General features: G+C 36.3%; 1 pseudogene across 1 annotated transcript; it reads left to right on the top strand.

Moving 5' to 3' along the window:
* Window positions 1-8074: 8074 nt before the first annotated feature.
* Window positions 8075-10012, top strand: LOC108298074 (annotated as a pseudogene). Its single transcript, XR_001822443.2, has one exon. The product of XR_001822443.2 is annotated as a heat shock cognate 71 kDa protein-like (transcript).
* The last annotated feature ends 1883 nt before the right edge of the window (window positions 10013-11895 follow it).

Consider the following 11895-nt stretch of genomic DNA (forward strand, 5'->3'; position numbering starts at 1 on the left):
CATGGCTAGTTTAGTTACTTTATTAGTAGTCATTATTCACCACATTTATTACTGTTTGAACCAGCTATGCCCCTTTAAGTGTATCTCTCAACTCCAAGAAGCAAGCCAAGATATGTAAAACAAGTTGCATAAGACAGGTTAGTTCCTGCCAAGGCAATCTCTAAGTATGCTACTTAGATTAAGAACTTACTTCCACCCTTATATACGCACTGAGTTCATAGATAGCACTTACATCCCCTTGGTTAGACTTGCAGTGGCGGGGGGAGGGGAGTTGTATCATCATTATCCTCATCATTTTCACGTTAGTTCTAAAGATTTAAATAATTTTTTCCAGGAGTTAGCCCTCTCACAGTGATGTAAGTATTTTTCTACTGAGATCAAAAGACTGTGCCATACGAACATCTCTTCATCAAATGATATCATTAAGAAAGTGAAAAGGTAAACTACAGTATGGGAGATGCTTGTAACACATTAATCTGACAATTTATATCTGGGACATATGAAGAATCCCTAAAAATCAAAAAGAAAAAGGAAAAATCAACCAAAAGACATGGGCAAAAGGACTGAACAGGGACTTAATAAAAGAATATATCCAAATAAGCTATTTTCTTATTAGAGGGTACTTAACATCACTAGCCATTAGAGAAATGCAGAATAGAAGCATAACGAAATACCATTACAGACTCACTATTATGATTAAAATAAATGAAATTCTTTAATTTATTTATCTCTCAATTTATTTTGAATCTCTCAAGTTCTTGTGAGAATGTGAAACAATAAAAACTAAAATACATTGCTGGTGGAAGTATAAATAAGTACAAATACGTTTGAAAAATGTTTGGTATACGTTCTTAAAAAATTAATTTGGTAAAATACACAAAAAATACAATTTACCATCTTAACTATTTTTAAATGTACAGTTCAGTGGTATCAAGTATACTCATAATGCTCTGCTACCATCTCCACCATCTATCTTCAGTACTTTTTTCATAGTGTAAATGAAAACTCTGTACCCATGAAATATTAACTCTCCTGTTCCCTCTACTTCCAGCCACTGGATACCACCACTCTACCTTCTGCCTCTATGAATCTGTCTATTGTAGATACCTCACATAAGTGAAATTTTAAAGTATTTATCTTTTCTGACAGCCTTATTTCATGTACCATAATATCCTTAAGATTCATCCACATTGTAGTGTGTGTTTAAATTTATTTTCTTTCTATGGCTAAAAATATACCATTGTATGTGCATATCACATTTTGTTTATCCATTCATCTGTCAGTGGACACTTGTGTTGATTCTACCTTTTGGCTTTTGTGAATAATGTTGCTATGAACACATGTGTACAAATATCTCTTCAAGACCCTGCTTCCAATTCTTTTGGATTGTCAGCCCTTTTTACAAAAAAGCTACATATGACTTTCTATAACCTAAACATTTTGGATGAGAAGTGCTTATGTTCATAAGAAGACTTGTACAAAAATCTACATGGTGATTTTTTAAATAATAGCCCCACATTGGAAAGAAGCCAAATATCCTTAACTAGTAGAATGCATAAAATGTGATATATTCCCATGGTGCAATATTGCATATCAATGAACAGAACAAGCTAATTATACATGCAAAACCATGGATTACTTTAAAAGTATAATGCTGAGGAAAAGAAGCTACATACTCAAGAGTACATACTGTAGGATTCCATTTATATAAGGTTCAAAAACTGTTAAAACAAATCTATGTTGACACTGTTTAGAGGAATGGTTTCTTTTGGGAGAGGGTAATGACTGGTAGAAAGCATAAGGGAGCTTTCTGAGGTTCAAGAAATGCCTTACATCTTGATCTGGGTGGTGGTTACATGATTGTACACATATAAAAAATGCATTGATCAGTATATATAATATTTATGTACTATATTTGGTTATACATCAATTTTAAAAAGGAAAGAGAGTGCCAAAGAGGATTCTCATCATGCTTTGACTAGTGGCAATATCACTGAAATAAATACAGGAAGTGCTACATTGCAGAGACAACATTAACATGATCATATGTGTTCTGATATGTGTATTAGAGACAGGTGTATTACTATATAGTCACTCCTTTTATGTTCTCTCCATGGTCTGCAATCTAAGAAATAAAAGCAAGTGTGGCTTTGGTGGAAATATCAGAATAAGGTAATTTAGGCACTTATCTTGGACTTTGAACTTTGTAAAATACTGTATAGTTACTGTTAACTAGTTTAATGTCCATTACTAAAGAACTTGAGAATATTTTTAAACACTTCTATCCTATTGGTTGTCTTTATTTTATCAATAATTTTAAAAATAAAGCACTGCCTTTCACACCCTTTCAGGTTTAAAAGGTAACCATCTGAATTCTATGTAATGCTGTATTTTTGTTTGATTATGGTTCAAAAATGTTACTTTAATCATGAAAAGGTCAATCCTTTTTCGATGCCAAATATCGTATGCAATTCCACTTCATTTCCAAATCGTGAACATTAATTTTTCTTGTATACCGACATTTCCTCAGCTGTTTCGTTGACTTGGACTTCTTCCCATAATCCCTTAAGAGCTGGCATTAGTCATTGTGAAGAACCTTCAAGTTTTAAATACCAATTTTCTACCAATAAATGTGAAGAAGTCTATTAGATGTAATGTCGTAACACATATTAAAGAGCAGATGTTAAAAATGTAACATGATACTTAAGATATATATAACTTCATTGTTGTTTTTTTATTAATATTTAGAAAAAAACATTTTCTTACATGTTGTGCTCTCCAGAGGAAGGCAGATAAGGTGTTTGATAAATACTACCTCTCTTCTACCACAGTTAAAAACATTTTGAGAAACAAAACAGAGATGACCAGATATGAAATTTATTAGTAGTAAGACCTGGTTTAAGAATTTGGCTTTAGATCTCTTATCCAGGTGGGCCTGCTAACTGATCCCCAGAATTAGGCAAATTTACCCACCCAGGCTTAGATAGAATTGGATTGGAGTAGGCCTCTCCCTGCAGGTGTAAGCAATAATAATCGATGGCATGGAGGAACAGAGGAGAACTCATGCTGTCTGCAGGCAAACTTGCTCCCAAAAGTAAAAAGAGAAAATCCAAGTTATCATGTCCAGCTATTCTTTCCAAGTTTACCAATCAGCTGTCTCTTTCCATCTTTCCTTGGACAGCCTAAGTAAAGGATGCAGAAAGATGTCCCCAGTAAACTATCTGAGCTTACTTTGCAAAACAGGAAAACAGAAGTGATGAAATGTTCTTAATATAGCTTTTTTCTGCCAAATATATTTCCTCTGTCTTCCTAATTGCTAAAGAAAAAATGTAAATGAAAAAACAAACAACCCTATCAAAAAGTGGGCAAAAGATACGAACAGACACTTTTCAAAAGAAGTCCTTTATGCAGCCAACAAACACATGAAAAAAAGCTCATCATCACTGATCATTAGGGAAATGCACATCAAAACCACACTGAGATACCATCACACACCAGTCAGAATTGCAATCATTAAAAAATCTGGGGAGAACAGATGCTAGACAGGATGTGGAGAAATAGGAAAATTTTACACTGTTGGTGGGAATGTAAATTAGGTCAACCATTGTGGAAGACAGTGTGGTGATTCCTCAAGGATCTAGAAATAGAAATACCAGTGATGATGAGCATTTCTTCATATGTTTGTTGGAATTGAGATACCATCTCACCCTCATTAGAATGGCGATCATTAAAAAATCTGGAGACAACAGATGCTGGAGAGGATGTGGAGAAACAGGAACACTTTTACACAGTTGGTGGGAGTGTAAATTAGTTCAACCATTGTGGAAGACAGCGTGGCAATTTCTCAAGGATCTAGAAATAGAAATTCCATTTCACCCAGCAATCCCATTACTAAGTATATACCCAAAGAACTATAAATCATTCTACTATAAAGACACATGCACACGTATGTTCATTGCAGCCTTGTTTATAATAGCAAAGACCTGGAACCAACCCGAATGCCCATCAATGATAGATTGGACAAAGAAAATGTGGCACATATACACCATGGAATACTATGCAGCCATAAAAAATGATGAGTTCGTGTCCTTTGCAGGGACTTGGATGAATCTAGTAACCATCATTCTCAGCAAACTGACGCAAGAACAGAAAACCAAACACCACATGTTCTCACTCATAGGCAGGCGTTGAACAATGAGAACACATGGACTCAGGGAGAGGAGCATCACACACTGGGGGTAGTTGGGGGAGGCTAGGGGAGGGACAGCAGTGGGTGGGGAGGGATAACATGGCGAGAAATGCCAGATATAGTATGCACCTATGCAACAACCCTGCATGACCTGCACATGTACCCCAGAATCTAAAGTTAAAAAAAAAAAAAAAAGAAATAGAAATATCATTTGACCCAGCAATCTCATTACTGGGTATATACCCAAGGGATTATAAAACATTCTATTATAAAGACACATGCACATGTATATTCATTGCGACACTGTTCACAATAGCAAGGCCTTGAAACAAACCCAAATGCCCATTAATGATAGACTGGATAAAGAAAATGTGGCACATATGCAGCATGGATGAACCTAGAAACCATCATGCTCAAAAAACTGAAACAAGAACAGAAAACCAAACATTACATGTTCTCACTCATAACTGGGTGTTGAACAATGAAAACACATGGACACAGGGAGGGGAACATCACACACCAGGGCCTGGTGGGGGTTCGGAGTGGGTAGGGGAGGTATAGCAGGGGGTGGGGGGATTGCAGAGGGATAACATTAGGAGAAATACCTAATGTAGATGATGGGGTGATGTATGCAGCAAACCACCATGGCATGTGTATACTTATGTAACAAACCTACACGTTCTGCACATGTAACCCCAGAACTGAAAGTATAATAAATAAATAAATAAAATATAAATGAAAAAGATAAGCTATAATACACCTCTAAATCAACTGATACTCTTTGATTATCAGCTGTGGCACTATTCTTAAATTTTAAAAATATATCTCTAAAGCCATAAACTACAAAATCAATAAAAGCAGGAAAAAGTTAAATTCTATGTTAAAAATCTCTCATATGTTATCATATATGTCTTCAACCAGCTTCAGAATCTCAAATGTTAAATATTAAGATTAAAAAGATATTAAAAACCCATCCTAAAATATCTTCAGACCACTTTATTGCTCAATGCAAAGTAGAAAGCTTAGAAAATTTCGAGAAAAAATATTATAGCTTCAGTTTATAAAGCATAAGAGAATTTCACCCAAACCTACCTTTTTATTCCAAATTTCTGCTCTTTTTCAGAACACCTCTTTATCACAAAAAAGAGCCTCCTTACCATATATTTTTCTGGGCCATGTTACCAGTTTGCTCCTTAAGGATTTTTCTGTACCATTTTCTGATAACATGTTGACAGAAACAACACAAAGTAGATCTTATTCATATTTTTCCCAAAACTTGGTCTTGTCTATAGTCTGTTTGCTAGTGTAAAAGATGAAGTCCTCATTTTATGATTTTCTAGAATGCAAAGTCATATACATTGGATGACAGTACATGAACTATAAAGAAATTTCAAAAAGATTGCTCATTTCATAGCTAAATAAGAAAATGAATTGCTCCCCAAATAGAATTAATTTATCCATGAAAGTAAATGGAGAATAAATCTTTAAACATTGCATACTTTTTATTCAAAAAAGGAGTAAAAACAGTCATATTTGAATAGTGTATTATAAGGGCCAGACTCTGTGTTTTTGGGACTTTTCATAGGTTATTTTATGTAAACCTCACAAAGATCCGATAAGGGAGGTGGCATAATTCCCATTAGGCTGATTTGGATGATAAAAAAGCTAAAGATTAAAGAAAATAAGTGTCTTACCTGAAGGTCACTAGTACATGGTGAAACTAGAATTTGAACACAAGTGTGTCTGACTTGAAAGCCCGTACTCTTTCTTTATCAGGTTAAAAGAAAATGGAATGTGAAAGGGTAAACATTTTTTACATAGTTAAGATACAGTTTGAAATTCTTGGCTTTATCAGCTATAATTCTAGTTTTCCATATATTATATATCATTTTCTGGCAATTTTGGTAAAAATACAGATGGAACCTTCTAGATGTCATTGACGTAGTATCCTATGTCCTAGGCCAGATGGTATCGAACCAGACCAAATGTCATTGCACAACAAAATTTTACTCCAGGACTCTAAGCAAGTGGTTGGCAATGATAAAGTTCTCTCATGATTTCACTAAAGACAGAAGTTACATATTATGTTACACTTAGGCCTCTCAGCCAATTGTCGCCAACTCCTAATTTCCAGCCCACTCTTTCAAAAAATACTCTAAAATGTTTCTTAGAAGCATGGTATTATCTTTTCTGGATCCCAGGGCTTTTGATAAATCTGGCTGCATTGCCTGGCAGCTTCTTTTTTTGTTGCTTTCCCTAATTACCTCCAAGAATGCTTAAATTTATGCCCTTAAGGAAAGCTATGACTCACTTAAACTGGCAAAAACACAAAAGTATAGCTGTTCTTGTGTTTTGGGGTCTAGTGGTTTCTTTATTTTAAAGAAAAGAGAGAGAGAGAAAAAAAAAACAAATCTGTCAAGGCACCAGATAGTCTTTCTTAATTATTGTTAATTATGCCAGCAAGCCAAATACCTTAAACAAACTGAGCAGTTTAATTATTTAAATATCCAGCAAAAATCCAAATCTGCCATTGAATAGACAAAAAAAGATTCAATTTATTTGATCAAATTATAAAATTTCTATATTGTTTCAAAACTGTATTTGATAAGAAACAATTACAGAGAAAATCCAATTTCAAATGGCTCAATGAAAGTGAAAATTATCATATCTATTAAAATTCTCAGTTGAAAGCAATACAAACTAACTCTAGCTTGATTTAAATAGAAGATAAATACACAGCATAAACAGGAGTAAGCTAATAAATTGTAAACCAAAGATAGTGCTAGAATATCAGATGACAGAAATACAATTAAATTCTAGAGGAAAGAGCGATTGATTCTGTGCAGGATCATAACATCCAAAAAAAGAGGGCATTATCAAGAGTGTCCAATGCTATCAAGAGTGAAGTAAGATGAGATTTGAAAAATGTTTACTGAATTTACAAAGATATCAGGATGACAAAAAAGGTATACATTCCACTTTATGAAAGTGGTGTCTGAACCAAGTACTATCTCTTTATAATCATTCCAATATGCAGCTTCTCTCTCTGCTAGATTGACATTCCCTTGAGATGTCCTATTTTGTCAGCATCTAGTGACATTCTTTGCATATATTAAGATGATTCAGCTTGTGCTTATTAAAGAAAGGCTAAGTACTCTTAATTCAAAAATCCAAAATCCAAAAAGCTCCAGAATCTGAAACTTTGAGTACTAATGTTACACTCATAGGAAATGTTCATTGGAGCATTTTATATTTCATATTTTTGGATTAAGGATGATCTAATAAGTATAATGCAAATATCCCCAAATTTTAAAATATTAAAAATTTGAAAGTATCTGGTCCCAAGTATTTCAGATAAGGGATACTCAACCTATACGTATAATATGCTAGGCACAGTGTACTACATACTAGAGATATAAAAATGAGCAAAAAAAATAAGAAGACTTGACCCCTATCCTCATGGAGATTACATCTGGTAGGAGTGATCACATTAATAAATGCATGATTACAAACTGTCAAAAGTATATGAGGGTAAAAACAGTGCTACAGAAGCATACAACAGAGGGGGGTGGCTACCCTTGTCTCTGGGGAGTCATGGAAGGCTTCCTTGCAGAAGTGACATTTGAGCCAAAGTATGAATGAACAGAAATATTTGGCCTAGTGAGAGAGGGAAAAGAGTATCTCAAGGAGAGTGAGAGCAGTATATAGAAAAGATCTTGCACATGGTGGGTGCTGCACAAACTACTTTGTACTCAACTTTATCTTCTTCTGTCCAACTTCAGGTAATGGGACATTTCTTGCCCTGGTAAAAAGAGGATCTCCTACAGCTCCCAGGATTCCTGTGGCTTTCTTCATTGTCAGAGCCAGGCCTACATGCCAGCAACTATGTTGAAGGGACCTGCCATTGGTATTGATCTTGTTACCACCTACTCTTGTGTGGGTGTTTTTCAGCACGGAGAAGGGGAAATAATTCCCAATGATCAGGGAAACCGAGCCACTCTAAGTTATGTCACCTTTACAGACACTGAATGACTGATCAGTGATGCCGTAAAGAATCAAGTTGCAATGAACCCTACTAACACAGTGTTTGATGCCAAATGTCTGATTGGACACAGATTTGATAACGCTGTTGTCCAGTCTGATATGAAGCATTGGCCTTTCATGGTGATGAATGATACTGGCAGGCCCAAAGTCCAAGTAGAATACAAGGGAGAGACCAAAAGCTTCTATCCAGAGGACGTATCCTCTGTGGTTCTGACAAAGATGAAGGAAATTGCAGAAGCCTACCCTGGAAAGATTGTTACCAATGCTGTAGTCACAATGCCAGCTTACTTTAATTACTTTCAGCATCAGGCTACCAAAGATGCTGGAGCAATTGCTGGTCTCAATGTATTCAGAATTATTAATGAGTCAACTGCTGCTGCCATTGCTTCCGGCTTAGACAAAAGGTTTGAGCAGAAAGAAATGTGCTAATCTTTGACCTGGGAGGTGGCACTTTTGATGTGTCAATCCTCACTATTGAGAATGGAATCTTTGAGGTCAAACCTACAGCCAGAGACACCCAGTTGGGTGGAAAAGATTTTGACAATCGAATAGTCAACCATTTTATTGCTGAGTTCAAGTGCAAGCATAAGAAGGACATCAGTGAGAACAAGAGCGCTTGTAAGAAGCCATCATACTGCTTGTGAGCATGCTAAGCACACTCTTTCTTCCAGCACCCAGGCCAGTATTGAGATTGATTCTCTCTATGAAGGAATCAACTTCTATAGCTCTATTACCCATGCCCAATTTGAAGAAGTGAATGCCGACCTGTACCATGGTACCCTGAACCCCGAAAAGAAGGCCTTTGAGATGTGAAACTAGATAAGTCACAGATTCATTATATTGTCCTGGTTGGTGGTTCTACTCGTATCCCCAAGATTCAGAAGCTTCCCCAAGACTTCTTCAATGGAAAAGAACTGAATAAGAGCATCAACCCTGATGAAACTGTTGCTTATGGTGCAGCTGTCCAGGCCGCCATCCTGTCTGGAGACAAGTCTGAAAATGTTCAATATTTGCTGCTCTTGGATGTCACTCGTCTTTCCTTTGCTATTGAAACTGCTGGTGGAGTCATGACCACCCTCATCAACCATAAATACTACCGTTCCTACCAAGCAGACAGACACCTTCACTACTTATTCTGACAACCAGCCTGGTGTGCTTATTCAGGTTTATGAAGGTGAGTGTGCCATGACTAAGGATAACAACCTGCTTGGCAAGTTTGAATTCACAGGCATACCTCCTGCACCCCGAGATGTTCCTCAGATTGAAGTCACTTTTGACATTGATGCCAATGGCATCCTCATTGTCTCTGCTGTGAACAAGAGTACAGGAAAAGAGAAGATTACTATCACTAATGACAAGGGCCGTTTGAGCAAGGAAGACATTGAACGTATGGTCCAGGAAGCTGAGAAGTACAAAACTGAAAATGAGAAGCAGAGGGACAAAGCATCATCTAAGAGTTCACTTGAGTCCTGTGCATTCAACATGAAAGCAACTGTCAAAGATGAGAGACTTCAACGCAAGATTAACGATGAGGACAAACAGAAGATTCTGAACAAGTATAATGAAATTATCAACTGGCTGGTTAAGAATCAGACTGCTGAGAAGGAAGAATTTGAACATCAGCAGAAAGATCTGGAGAAAGTCTGCAACCCCATCATCACCGAGCTGTACCAGAGTGCAGGAGGCATGCCAGGAGGAATGCCTGGGGGATTCCCTGGTGCTGGAGCTCCTCTCTCTGGTGGTGCTTCCTTAGGGCCCACCACTGAAGAAGTTGATTAAGCCAACCCAAGTATAGATGTAGCATTGTTGCACGCATGTAAAACATTGAAGAATCTAAATTTGTAGCAAATTCTGTGGCAGTTTTAAAAAGTTCAGCTGCCATAGTAAGTTACTAGGCATTCTCAATACTTGAATATGGAACATATGCACAGGGGATGGAAATAACATTGCACTTTATAAATACTGTATTGTAGGTGGAAAATGCGGTGTCTTACATAAAACTATTTAAAACTGGCACCAAAAAAAAGAATTTTTCTTCCTGAATATTTATTTATATCCTTTGCCTGCCTCCTTTGAACCTCACTCCATCAATTATATTTTATTTCTCCCATACAGTATCTCAACTACCCTCTCCATTATATCTTTCTCTTTAGGATATATCATGCTAAAATCTCTGTGACCTACAAAAAACAAAACAACAAACACTTATCTGAATCCTACGACTCTCCTCACTACTTCCTACCTTTTGCTACTATTTTTAATAGCAAAATTCCTAGAATAATAGTATTCTTCACTTGCAATCTCCACTTCCTCAATTCCTGTTTGCATTCTAACCCTACTAAATATGATGCCCAACACCATGACCTCACTAACAGAATCTTGCTAAGATCACCAATAACTCCCTTGTAAATTCAGTAAACATTTTTCAAGCATCATCTTCTTTGACTCTTGATAGCATTGAACACTCTTGACAATGCCCTCTTTTTTAGTTGTTATGATACTGCTCTTTCTTTGTGTCCTATCATTTTCTCAGTCTACTTCAGGGTTTCTTTTTTCTGTGTGCATCTCTTAAATACTAGAATTTCATCTTTGACTCAAGTTCTTCTTATCCTATAAACTAGCTGACTGAGGTTTCTCATACCAGGAAGTCTTGGTACCTGGGCAAATGCTTTCTTCTTCGTTAAGTCTTGATTAAAAGCTGATACACTGTGACTCCTTCTTTGACTCCCCTAGTCATTGTTAGGCATAACTTTTTCTAAGCTTCAGTGCATTCTCTGCATATATACCCTCATAAAAGCACGCCTTGTTTTATCATGTTTATCTGTTTCTTAATGTATCTTTAACTAGATTGGCAGTTCCTTGAAAGTAGGGACAACCATTTTACACCTAACTTTTAGCACAATGCCTGCCCGAGAGTAGATAATCGCTAAACATATATGGATGAGTGATTGGATGGGTTTGGGTAAGCTCCTTCCTTTTTGCAGCCCTGTGGAAAGTGTGGTGGGGTGGTGTGTGGGGAAGTTGTGGCTACCTGAAAATTGCACAGGTAGTAAGTGATGGAGCCAAGGAATATTTCACCCCAAAAGCCTGATTTAGCCTGATTTGCTCATCCCACAATGTATACAAGTATTGAAACATCACATGATATTCTATAAACATATACAATTATTATTTGTCAATTAAAAAATAAAAAGACTTTTTAAAAGGCAACAAAATTACCCTACTAACTCCACAAAGTTACTATGAAAACTACATGAAATAATAGATATGGGTGGTATATAATGCTAGGTATAAAAACATTTTCCCTGTTTTCAAGGAACTGCCAATACAGTTAAAGATATAGGTTAGGAAACATAAGCATGATAAAATAAGGCTTGCTTTTATGAGGGTATATATTCAGAGAATGTAGTGAAGCTTAGAATAAAAGTAATTCCTAACAATGACTAAGGGAGTGAGAGGAGGAGTCACAGTGTATCAGGTTTTAACCAAGACTTGACAAAGAAGAAAGCATTTGCCCAGGTGACAAGAATGGGATAAGAGAGCTCAGCCAGCTAGTTTATAGGATAAGAAGTTTATTGACATGTCTGTACCTCAGGTTCATCTCTAGACTGGAATAATACTATACACCCCAAATGGTTGATGGGGAAACTAAATGAGAAAAG

This window comes from Cebus imitator, unplaced genomic scaffold (assembly GCF_001604975.1).
Source record: "Cebus imitator isolate Cc_AM_T3 unplaced genomic scaffold, Cebus_imitator-1.0 Scaffold882, whole genome shotgun sequence".
NCBI classification, from domain to species: domain Eukaryota; kingdom Metazoa; phylum Chordata; class Mammalia; order Primates; family Cebidae; genus Cebus; species Cebus imitator.